At 40.2% G+C, this 13,250-nt stretch overlaps 1 pseudogene; it reads right to left on the bottom strand.

Moving 5' to 3' along the window:
- LOC136208040 (uncharacterized) overlaps nucleotides 1–13,250 on the bottom strand; it is a 133,800-nt pseudogene that overhangs the window by 36,450 nt on the left and 84,100 nt on the right.

Raw genomic sequence — 13,250 nt, 5'->3', positions numbered from 1 at the left:
ACCAATGCTACGTTTAGAGTCGGAGTAGCTCGACTTTCCTTTGTGATGTTCAAGCTTACGGTGCTGCGAGGAGTGTGGTTTCGCCTTGTTGTGGAAAAACGCCGCCGCGGTATATCTTTAGATGGTGGCCATTGACCCATAGGGTTGCATTGTCGGGACCTTGGATTTCACATGCTCTGGAGGGGTGCACACTGATGACGGTGTATGGTCCCGACCACCGACTTTTCAATTTTCCGGGAAATAACCGGAGGCGAGAATTGTAGAGGAGAACTTGATCCCCCTTGTTGAACTCCCGAACTTGGATGTGTTTGTCATGCCACCGCTTGGTACGTTCTTTGTAGAGTTTGGCATTTTCGTATGACCCTAACCGGAGTTCATCAAGAGTATTGAGTTGGAGGAGGCGGTGTTCTCCCGCAGTCTGCATGTCAAAATTTAAAAATTTCAGCGCCCAATAGGCTTTATGTTCTAATTCCACGGGCAAATGGCACGACTTTCCAAAAACTAGACGATAAGGGGACATCCCGATGGGCGTCTTAAACACCGTGCGGTAAGCCCAAAGAGCATCATCGAGCTTCAAGCTCCAGTCTTTTCTAGAGGAGTTAACCGTTTTTTCTAAAATACGTTTTAACTCTCGGTTAGAAACCTCAACTTGCCCACTAGTTTGTGGGTGGTAGGGTGTAGAGACTCGGTGTGCAACCCCATATTTAAGTAAGAGTTGATCGAATTGTCGGTTGCAAAAGTGGGAACCCCCGTCGCTAATGATAGTCCGAGGGGTTCTGAACCGAGTGAAAATGTTTTTCTTTATGAATTTCCCTACCGCCTTAGAGTCGTTTGAAGGTAAGGCAACGACCTCCACCCATTTGGAGACATAGTTAACCGCTACAAGAATGTAAGCGTTGTTATGCGACTTAGGGAAAGGTCCCATGAAGTCTATCCCCCAAACGTCAAAAAGTTCGCAAACTAAGATCCCTTGTTGGAGCATTTCGTGTTTTCGGGAAATGTTTCCGCTCCTTTGACAAGCGTCACATGATTTGACGAAGTCTTGGGAATCTTTGGACAAAGTAAGCCAATAAAACCCACATTGTAAGACTTTTGCCATAGTCCGACTAGGGCCAAAATGGCCCCCCCGGCTCTTGGGTGTGACACATATGTAACACATGATTAACCTCTTCTTCCGTTATACACCTACGAATAATGTTATCGGCACAAGATTTGAACAGATAGGGTTCTTCCCAAAAATAATGCTTAGCATCGTGAAAGAATTTCTTACGCTGCTCATATGTAAGGTGCGGGGGAAGAATATTACCGGCTTTGTAGTTTGCCATATCGGCATACCAAGGTAAAGATGTTACCGCGTAGAGTGCTTCGTCGGGAAAGGTCTCCTTAATCTCAATAGCTTCCGAAGATTCACCTTGCTCGCTTTGTAAGCGAGAGAGATGATCGGCCACAACATTCTCCACTCCTTTTTTATCTTTGATCTCGATGTCGAATTCTTGTAGGAGTAGGATCCACCGTATCAAGCGTGGTTTGGCGTCATGCTTAGTCATCAAGTACTTGAGAGCTGCGTGGTCAGTGTATACGATAATTTTGGAGATATGACCTAAATTTATCGAAAGCAAAAACAACGGCAAGCATCTCCTTTTCCGTGATGGAATAGTTTTGTTGGGCCTCATTGAGCGTTTTGCTCGCATAATAGATAGGGCGAAAGAGTTTATCCACCCGTTGGCCCAAACAAGCGCCTACAGCCAAATCACTCGCATCACACATGAGTTCAAAGGGGAGGTTCCAATCGGGTTTCACCATGATAGGTGCATTAACTAGTTTTTCCTTTAGCGTATTAAATGCAAGTAAACATTCGGGGGAAAAACTAAATTCCGCATCCTTTGCAAGGAGTTAGGTCAAGGGAGTTGCTATCTTAGAGAAATCCTTGATGAATCGTCTATAGAACCCCGCATGACCCAAGAAACTCCGAATTCCCTTAACGTTGATTGGTGGAGGTAGTTTTTCAATTACCTCGATCTTGGCCGGATCGACCTCGATCCCTTCCCCGGACACCTTGTGTCCCAAAACAATGCAATCTTGAACCATAAATTGACATTTTTCCCAACTGAGCGCAAGGTTAGTGTCTTCGCAACGTTGGAGGACCTTATCAAGATTACTTAAACAAATTTCAAAGGACGACCCAAAAACAGAAAAATCGTCCATGAAGACTTCCATGAAGTCCTCAATCATTTCGGAGAATATAGCCGTCATGCACCTTTGAAAGGTGGCGGGGGCGTTACAAAGCCCAAATGGCATCCGCCTATATGCAAATGTCCCATACGGACAAGTGAATGTCGTTTTTTCCTGATCCGAAGGATCGACGGGAATTTGCATATAACCGGATAAGCCATCGAGGGTGCAAAAGAATTTATGACCCGCCATTCTTTCCAACATTTGGTCGATGAACGGCAAGGGAAAATGATCTTTTCGGGTGGCTTCGTTAAGTTTTCTATAATCAATGCATACTCGCCACCCGGTTACTTTCCGTGTGGGGATTAATTCCCCTTGATCATTTTTCGTCACCGTTGTGCCCCCCTTTTTGGGAACACATTGGACCGGGCTAACCCATGGACTATCGGAGATAGGAAAGATTATACCTGCATCGAGGAGTTTGATTACCTCGGCCTTCACTACCTCTTTCATATTGGGGTTAAGCCGTCGTTGCGGCTGCACGGAGGGCTTGACTTTATCCTCCATAAAGATGAGGTGTGTGCAAATGGTGGGGCTGATCCCTTTTATGTCGTGAATGGTCCACCCAAATGCGCCTTTATGTTTTTGTAATACCGCAATTAATGCTTCCTCCATTTCCGTTGTCAAAAGCGAAGAAATAACAACTGGTAAGAAATTAGGAGGTTGCAAAAATACGTATTTTAAATTAGGAGGCAAGGGTTTGAGTTCCAAAGTTGGAGGTTCCTTAAGGGAGGTCTTCGGCTTTGCTTTGCTATCCCGGTCTAAACCCTCAAACCGGCTCCTTGCCAACAAACATCGTTCTATTTCGGAGGAGTATTCAAACGGCTTGTTCAATGGCTCCTTATCCAAATGCTCAATACCATCTATTTCCGAAGAGGTTCTCGCGGAAGACCTATCACGAAATTCTTCAACAAAAAGATCAATGGAGTCCACGAAATTTATAGAATTACAATCCGCCATGGTATTAGATGGAAATTTCATGGATTTATACACGTTAAATTCTACCTCTTCGTCTTGCAACCGTAGGATGAGCTTACCTTCGTGGACGTCAATGAGAGTCCTACCTATTGCAAGGAATGGTCGTCCTAGGAGGATTGGTACCGAATCGTCTTCCGCCATATCGGGCACTACAAAATCGTCGGGGAAAATGAACTTGTCCACTTTCACTAAGACATCCTCCACAATTCCTTTTGGCCGGGCAATGGATCTATCGGCCAGCTGAAGCGTCATATTGGTAGGCTTAGGTTCTCCCAAGCCGAGCTTCCTGAATACAGATAAAGGCATTAGATTGATGCTAGCACCTAAATCACATAAAGCTCTTCTAAACTCAACATTACCAATCGTGCAAGGGATAGAAAAACTACCTAAATCCTTGAGTTTAGGTGGGAGTTTGTTCGTTATAATCGCGGAACATTCCTCCGTGAGAGCTACCGTCTCATTATAATCCAACTTTCTCTTTTTGGCGAGGATTTCTTTAAGAAACTTCGCATATATGGCCATTTGCTCCAATGCTTCCGCAAGTGGAATGTTAATGTGAAGTTTCTTAAAGATTTCCAAAAACTTGCCGTATTGGTGGTCCAATTTTTCCTTTTTAAGTCGTTGTGGAAAAGGGAGCTTCGGCACGTAAGCTCCAATTGGGTCACACACATTTTTATTCTTATCCAAGGAAGTTGAGGGTTTTGGATCCGAACCGGGGTTGCTTACCACTTCCGGTTCATTACTTACCTGTGGAGCGGGTGGAGTCGCCTTTGGAACCGGTGGTTCCAAACCCTTACCACTACGGAGAGTTATTGCTTGTGCGGTCTCCCAATCTTTTGGTCTCAAGTTTTGTTCGGTGTTAGTTAGGGGAGACCCATGTTGTCTCCCTTGTTGTTGGCGACTTAATTGGGCCACTTGCTGTCCCAAGTCCCTGTAAAATGCTTCGTTGTTAGCAAGACGGGAAGATATTTCTTTAAGAAGATCAATTACCATTGCGTCTTGCGCATTGCTAGGAGGTTGTGATTTTTTCCCTTCTTGTTCATGAGGGAATCGGCCCAACCTTTGTTCCACAAATTTACCATGGGGTTCGGATGGGGGCTTCATTACATTCCGCTCGTTATCATAAGATGGAATGTGTTGAAGCCTCCTTCCGTTATTATTATTGTTATGGTGGTGATAAGCATGCGTGTAAGGATAGGAGTTATAATGAGAATTATACCTTTGTTGCCCCCCTACATAACTTACGCTTTCGGTGTCACCGGCAAAAGGGCTTCCGGCTTGACAATCCTTACCATGGTGGCCACCACCACAGTGAGAGCACACTAAGACTTGTGCTGAATTTTGGAGGCTCATTTACGCCATTAAGGCGTCCAGTTTCTTGTTCATTTCGATCATCAAGATTGTGGGAGCCTCGTCTTCTACGGCAAAGGTTTGATGTTGCGAGGGTCCGGCAAGCCGATCTTCTTGCCATTGGACGCTTTTCCTAGCTAATTCGTGAATGAGCTCATACGCCTCGCTTGCCGATTTGCGAAACAAATCCCCACCTGCGGCGGAATCAACGGTTGCACGATTAGTAGGTGTTAGACCATGATAAAAGTACTTACTAAATCATGCTTAGGGATATCGTGATGGGGACAGCTTCGGAGCAGCTTTCGGAACCTAGCCCAAGCTGAATGGAGGGCCTCGTATCTAAGTTGCCAAAAGGAAGTGATATCTTTCCTCAATTTAACCGTTTTAGAGGGCGGGAAGTAGTAAGATAGGAACTCCTTCTCGAGTTCCTTCCACGATGTGATCGATCCCGCCTCTAACGAGTGCAACCATTCCAACGCATGTCCTGTCAAAGAAAAAGGAAATAGTTTGAGTTGGACGGCCTCAACTGGAATATTATTTTGCCGTGACGTTTCGGCACACATAAGAAATTTATCAAGGTGTTCGTTAGGGTTTTCATGGGGTTCCCCTCCGAATTGACCGAATTGTTGAATTAATTGGATCATGCTAGTCTTTATTTCAAATGTGTCGGCCGGAATGGTGGGGGCAACGATTCTGTGGCGGATTTGAGGACGATGTGGAGCAAGAATCTCCAACATCGAACGCGTGTCGTTGCCTTCACCATTACGGTCGTTATTCACCGGTTGTTCCGGCACCCTTTGGTTCATCTCGGGCTGGTTAGCTTCATCGTTGAGATTTGCCGTTCTCTCTTTTCGAATCCTACAAAGAGTACGTTCAATTTCGAGATCAATAGGAATAAGAGAATCACTTTTCGATCGGGTGTGCATAAAAAGAAGTATAAAAGGTTATCAACAAGAAAGAATAATGTTAGTCAAAATATATAAACAATTTATACAAAAAGAATGATTAAACTAACAATGAAACGTTTTTGTCTAATATTGTAGGAGATTATAAATCCCCGGCAACGGCGCCAAAAACTTGATGCGTGCGCGCCTAGGTAGAGTTTTCTAATGACGATTAAATGTGTATTGTGGTGAATGTGCTATGAATATGGATGTGATCTTTTAAATGTTCTTAACTCTACTAGATGCTACGGCTACTTAGGGGCAAGTGTACCCCGTCGTATCAAGTAATAATCCAGTTAAGACCGGGTATCGAATCCACGGGATTTATAATTACAAGTATTAGACGACTCGGTTTCGTATGTTATTTAAACGGCGATTACTTTGGGGTGAAGCAAGATACAACTACACACTATCCTAACTATTGGCGACTCAGATTTGTGTAGCTAAAACCCTATGAAGTGGGATGAATATTGATAAGTTATAACCGCGATAAATAATGACTCTAAATGTATACGGATAATAATTTACTCTTGCAAAGATGACTAAGTATAGTAGGACCGACCCGTGAAGCACTTAGACTACGTAATTCCTAGTCAAGGCGTATCTAATACGGGGGAATTAGAAACTAGGGCCCGTAAGTTCCGTGGCTTGTCAATTCCTACGGTTTCCGGTTTGTCACTTCTGGTAGGGTAACACCTATATAACTCCCTAAAGATAACCCGAATGGCGTTGGAAATCGCGTTCTCCTACACAATAGTCAATTATCAATATCAAAACAAGTAGCAAATACTAACACATAAAGGGAAATAAAGATTATAAATCATGAAATTATAAATATGAAATGTATATAAATGGGATACAACCAAGCCTAGTACATAGGAAGAGTACAAGCTAATTAGCACGTAAAAGGGGAGAATCCGCCCTTGAAACTAGCTAACCGGACTCAAAGCCGTCTCCTAGGTCGTGGAGGTGGGACTCTCGAGCTTGGTGACGAATGGTGGAGCGGAAATTCGATGGAATGCCGGAACAACCGAACAAGCTCTCGAGGTGGAGAGTTTAGCTACAAAAACTGAATCTATACTACAACAAATAACAAAACAAGTATAGTTTGCTCTCTAGTGTGTAAATTATTTCTTGGTGTCAAATGAAGTTCAAGAGCTTCTTATTTATAGACATCAAGCAAGGGCAAGTTTGTAATTTCACAAAGCACAAGTATGGAGCAACATTATTTGGTGCAGAAATCCCATGATACGCCCCGCGTAAATTGGTCTACGCCCCGTGTAAATACCCATTCCGTTAGAAATCTCCTGCATGTGGACCAATTCGTTGTCTTGTTGTCTCAAGCACGCCATGCGTAAAGGATTGTAGGCCCCGCGTGTTTGAGTCTCTGAAGTTTTATTGCTTGAATTGGTGCTTTTACGCCGTGCGTAGCTGAAGTACGCCCCGCGTAAAAGAGTCTCTGATCTTTTTACGTTGAAGAACTGCCTTTTACGCCCCGCGTATATGGTGATACGCCCCGCGTATGGAGAGTTGACTCTGAGAGACAATGCAGTCTGACTTACAGGATTAGGCCAATTATTGCCGACATGTGTCATACGCCCCGCGTAGAGTGGCATACGCCCCGCGTATGCTGAGTCAGTTCCACATGGCTTCTGCGGATAAGGCAATCATTACCGACACCATGTTTCACACCCCGCGTAGAGGATTATACGCCCCGCGTATGGAGTGGATTTTTGCTCCTTTTTTGTACCTGAAATACAAATCTTGAGAGCCGAGTTAGCTTGACGTTTTTATTTCCTAAACTAATCAAAAACGAGGAAAATAAACTGAAAGTATGAGATTTATTTTTATTTCTTTATTTTATCAAAAACACTTTATTTTTATAATTAAACTTATTTATTTTATCCAAAATCAACCCGTAAATCACGCTAAAAGATAGGGGTAAAATACCCCTATCAGATACCTACATGGACTCCCTAAATATGAAGCCCTCATCATCATATATGGTAGAATAAGTAAGATAAAGATCTAACCCAGTGGGTGACCTTGAAACAATGTGGCTGATCGAGGGAAAATCAGTCCAAATCTTAATTGAAGTACTAAAGGAAGCAATGGAGGTGACGGTGCATACACTAATGGAAAACATCACGACCGTCACCTAGTGTCCGACGGGCATAATAGGCGTCTCCCCAGAACTCATGATGCATTCACTAAAGGTGGATTTGGAGGCCACCCATAAAGAAAAAGAAGAGAAACCATACAGTAGAGTGATGAAAGGTGATTAAAGCTGAAGAAAAGAAATTGCAAGAATGCAACCACACATCGAAGAGGTTCATTATGCGAAATGGATGGCTAACGGGGTCTTGATAAAGAAAGCCAATGAGAAGTGGACATTATGTGTTGACTTTACAAACCTGAATAAGGCTTGTTTAGTAAAATAACTTATGGAGTTATGTTTAAGCATTTGACTTCAAAGGCTTGTTTAGTAAAATAACTGATGCTAAAATTAGGTACATGAAGTTGGAGAAAATAACTTATGGAGTCATAATCACAAATAAAAAAACTCCAGAATTATTTCAAAGCCACTCTATCATCGTGAGAACAAACAATCCATTGAGGAAAATATTTCAAAGACAAGAAACATCAGGAAGAATTGCTAAATCTTCGCTGAAGTTAATAGAGGTCGATGTCACGTTCAAACCTCAAAAATCATTCAAGGGTTAAGCATTAGTTGACTTCCTTATTGAGATCCCTAATGACAAAGCTATAATCCGAATCTTAAAAGATGTATTGGAAATTTTTATGGATGGAAGTTCCAACAAAGAAACATGCCTATCAAGAATTGGCCTAGAAGGAAGAGGACCTTCGTCGACTTCATCGTGAGTGGAACTAGAAAGAGGTTAATGTGAAGGTAGAGTCTAACTGAGCTCAGAAGGCTGAAGCTACAAACAATTTTGTTGCTACCATAATTGCCTATTTACAAAAGAAGCTTTCTACTACCCAATTGGCCCACGAACATATTGAGGCAACTGAAGGGCACCTTCGAGTTAAGCGTGATCAAGCTCGGGCGAAGGAGAAGGAGTTAGAGATCGATCTCAAAGAGGCTCAACACTGAGATTGAAAAAGTATTGCGACGAGCAGCTCACACTGAAGGACATATCCTATGCCACTTTATCAACCAACCTTGAGTTGTTGAAAAAGGATGCTAAGTCCTGCAAAGATGAGTTTGATCAGGTAAATGACATGCACAAGCTGATTGAGATCAGTGGCTGAAGCAATTATATGCCGAGTTGGTAGATTTCAAAGAGTATATCGTTAAGGAGGAGGACTTTAAGGGATGGGCAAGGCTGAATTGGTTCCAAGTAAAAATCCTTCGGACGCTCAGGGAGTGTATCCAAATGCGGATTTCAACTTTTGGGGGAATATATATCCTTTAGAGGATGATATTTAGTACCCTGAGTATGATCCGGTATTTTTTGATCCAACTGAGGAAGAAAGAAGAGCCTTGAATCTTCTACTCAAACCGATAATGTTACTACCGCTACCCTTATTACCCCGGCCACTAAAGGGCCTCAAGTTGAAGTACAAGAGGCTCTTACTCGAGATGTGACTGGTGTTCCTGCTCTGAGTTCTAAGCCTTATAACATCCAAGGAACGTCCTCCACTTCAATTATTGAGATTTGAATTTGTGCAGCTTTGAAATTTTACGTTTTACAATATTTTGTAAACATTTTCGTACATATACAAATCGTTGCTCATTTATTGTGTATAATTTTGCAAATGTTTTATTTTATCATGTTGTTATGCATATGTTTTCCTTTACTTATCCTAGATTTCCCTTTAAATTGTGAGGTGGAATACATGATTATTAAAATTGAATTGTCCTTTTCATACTTTATGTTGTGTTATCGAGAAGTTATTCAAGGGAGTGTAGTCTTGGAATTTATTAGACTTAAGACATTTGATCCAAATCATTATTGCATGCATATGATTGACTTTAATATAGTCAGTTAAGGAATTCTGAAAGATAACTTATTAAAACACTGAATATTTGATAAATAAATTTCATTGGTAGTCTTTCGGTTTCCGAACGGCAAGAAGTTACATCTTGTTTGCCAAAAGGCAAGAAGTTACAAAACCTTCTTTTTCTGGCCTACAAAATAACAAAAATAAATTGAATATAGTTGTAGACACCGGGGTCGAAGGACCGATGAAGAAAAATTATAAAAAGGGATCCAAATCAGTCGATTAAAATAAATGATGAGTCGATAAAAATAATAAATAAAAACATTGTTCGAAGGAACCGTGGACACCGGTTTGATCGAATTCGGAAATGAAATCGAGATGACGGGTGAATCGGTTCCGCGAATGAAATCTTAAATCATTTCGCCAAATTAGGAGTATTTCATTATTAATAAAATCTCGGGTCGATAGGGGTTTTGTTTTAGAATTTGAACAATAAAAAAATAGTTTTGTAAAAAGATCGATTTTATAAAAGCTAATTTTATAAAATCGGTTTTGACAAAAATCATTTTCGATAAAAATTATTTTTGGATTTGAGTTAATTTTAGGTTTTTTTTAAAATATTTTTATATACAAACGTGGTTCCGTCGGGGGCCGTGAGGTTCGTCACGGGCCGTTAGACGGCCCGTGACAGGGGCTGGGCCGCCTAGGCCCAGCCCAATGGCACTTGGCTTTGGCCAAGTGCAATTTTGCTGCACTTGGCCAAGGCCAAGTGCTTTTACAATTTTTTTTTTATTTTGTTTCTTATTTTATTTTATTATTTTATTAAAAAGAAATAATACAAAAATAAATAAAGTAAAACAAAAATAAAAAGGAAAAGAGGAGGAAGTTTCCTAGGCTAATTTGGCTAATCTTTGGCTCCAAGTTTGCTTGGAGCCAAGGATAAATGAAGTGTTGGGAGCTTCATGCCTATAAATAGGATGGAGCTCAATGCACAAAGGAGAAAAGAAATTAGACCCGAACCCCTGGAAAATTTCACCGAGACCCGAACAAAGCAAAAAAAACACAAAAACGACTCAAAACACAATGAATCGACTTGATTTGGGATTTCCATTACCGATTGAGAGGTAATAATCCGAGGAACTAGACCCGTTTACTCGTTTATTGCAATTCTATTGTTTAGATCTATTTATTTAATTATTTTTGCACTTTTATTGTTTAGATTTGTTAAATTAATTTTCCATTTTGCATTTGAATAAGTATTTGGTTTTAATTTTGAAATAAAAACTTCGTTTTAAGTCCCCATACGAACCGTGACCCGATTTATGGGTAGTTCGAGGTTTAAACGTCGTAGATCCGTGTATTTATAAATGTTTTGAACCGTTATTTTCAATAAAACGTTGTTTTAGAATCCTCAGTTACAAACCATGACCCGATTTGAGGTAGTTTGGAGGCTAAAATGATAAAATAGAGTAGATCTAATGTTTTGATCAAATCTGGAATGTTAAAGGACTGTTTCTGAGATTTTCCGTTTTTTTCACTAAAAGCAGTTTAGCGACGGATTTTCCGTCGGTAAAGCTGTCGGGAATCCGAAAATGCTTCTTTTAACCCTTTTTTCTGAACTTTTTGGTATTTATACTCGTATATATATGTATTTAATTATGTAATATGCTTATTAAAATTATTTTGGGATATATAGCTAATAATTATGAATTATATACTTATCTATTTTTCATTTAAAACTTCATTTATATTAATTTAGCTTGGTAAAATTACATGTACGCATATAGCCTTTTTTGGTTTAGTTATTATTTTGGAGGTTATTGGTTTGAACCTTTGAGATGGTTAAGTAATAAATACTTTTGGGTTGTTAAGGGATATTTCTATTATCTATATTTAATGAATATTGGGAGGGTTATTTTCTATATATTTATCATAAGGACTATTTTGGGTAAAAATTTATTTTCTTTTCATTTATGAACTTTGTTCATTATTTTCACATGTTTTCCAATTGAAATAAAGGTGTAAATTGTTTAACATTATTTTTACCTACTAATAATCATAATATATATATTTTCTCTTTAATCTATAGGTATAATTACCATTTTTACTAAAAATGTATATATATGTATGTATTTATTCTTCTTTTTTTACATTTATATGTATATATTTTAGATATTTTAGGTTGGGTGGGTTTTGGATTTAATTTGCTCATTGTGATAATTATGCTCAAGTAAGGATTAATTGAGTGAAAAGGGAAAATAAACCACAAAAAAAGAGTTTGATTTGTTCATTTAAACTAAAGGTTTCTAGATATGTTTAAAGTGTAAATAAAAGGCTTCTTATCATTTTAAACCACTTGCTAAAAACATCATGTTTTTAAAACCTTAATTCGTTCCAATGACGGATTAAGCGAACCTTGTAATTAAAATCGTTTTCCTTATAAATGATAGAGTTTTGAATCGTTTTCCTAACTAAACGGCTTGGTACAAAAATAAATGGACTTGTATGCTTAATCACGTTTTGGGGTTAAAACTTTTTGCTCAACGTTTTCAAACGCTCGAGTCGTTCCAACGGCGATTCAAGTGAACATCATGTAAATTAACGGGTTTTGAAACGTACCTAAATCGTTCCAACGACGATTAAGGTACGAACCATGTAAATAAACTCGTTTTTGGGACTGAGATTAGTGTAGATTTAATGTATAATATAAAGCATAACTCACGTCGTGAATAAACTAATTCTTTCTTCTATCTCCCTCTTTCTTCCATATACTCTAAATTCATGTAAATGGGTGATTCTTTACTAATATGGCTTTCAATAATATATGCTCAAAACGGTTTCCAAAACGAGAAAGAAAAGGTTTCAAATGAATTTTAAACTTAAAGAAATATACGATTAGTCCGTTAGCGCCTAACATGCTAAGTAGGAGGCCGGTGGTTCATAACCGGGCGATGTCGGGGTGCCTAGTAGCCTTTCTCCGGAAAGGAGCTAGCCTTCTCGGCTCGTACCTAAGTTTCCCTAACCCTCACCGGTCTCCCGCAAGGGATCGGTGTTCATTTCCCATTCGTGGGTGGCGACTCTTCCATACTCCGAGCTCCGGCCCTGCCGAGCAGCATGATTCCGCGATTGATTGCTTTAGGCGCCAATCACAGCATCTGTCGTCAACGGTGTCCGGTCCGCCCGGGCGAGGCCGCGGCACCTACAATAGTAATTGGACCTTACTTTATCTTATGCTTTATTAGCCTACTAGTAATACTTACGTAAAGCGATAACATTCCATGTTTGTGGCATGGGCTTATCGTTCATTTGCATCAGCGGATAGGTATGAGTGTTGACACACTCAACTACCTGGAAGGGTCCTTCCCATTTTCTTCCCATCTCACATTTTCCTTCTTCGGCCTGGGATGCCTCGGTGTTGTGGAGGACCAAATCCCCATCCTAGAATTGTCTGGGCCTTACATTCTTATCATAAGCTACTTTTATTCTTTGCATGTAAGCCTCCATTTTGATTGTCGCGCAGTATCTCATTTCTTCTTCCATGTCCAACCTTCTTCTCATGTTGTCATTATTATCTTCCTCAGAGTAAATCACTGTTTTCAAGGTTACAACACCAATATCTACTACGATATATGCCTCAGTTCTATAGGAGAAAGAAGATGGAGTTTCTCTCGTAGCCATCATTGGAGAGGTCTGTTAGGCCCATAGGAAACTTGGTAATTGTTCCACCCAATTATAGTCAATGAGCTTTTTTTGCATGCCGTGTACAAGGGTGTCATTCAT

The sequence above is a fragment of the Euphorbia lathyris genome, chromosome 10, assembly GCF_963576675.1.
Source record: "Euphorbia lathyris chromosome 10, ddEupLath1.1, whole genome shotgun sequence".
In the NCBI taxonomy this organism is placed as follows: domain Eukaryota; kingdom Viridiplantae; phylum Streptophyta; class Magnoliopsida; order Malpighiales; family Euphorbiaceae; genus Euphorbia; species Euphorbia lathyris.
The sequence above is the reverse complement of the archived record's forward strand: the minus strand, read 5'-3'. Positions and strand labels throughout refer to the sequence as shown.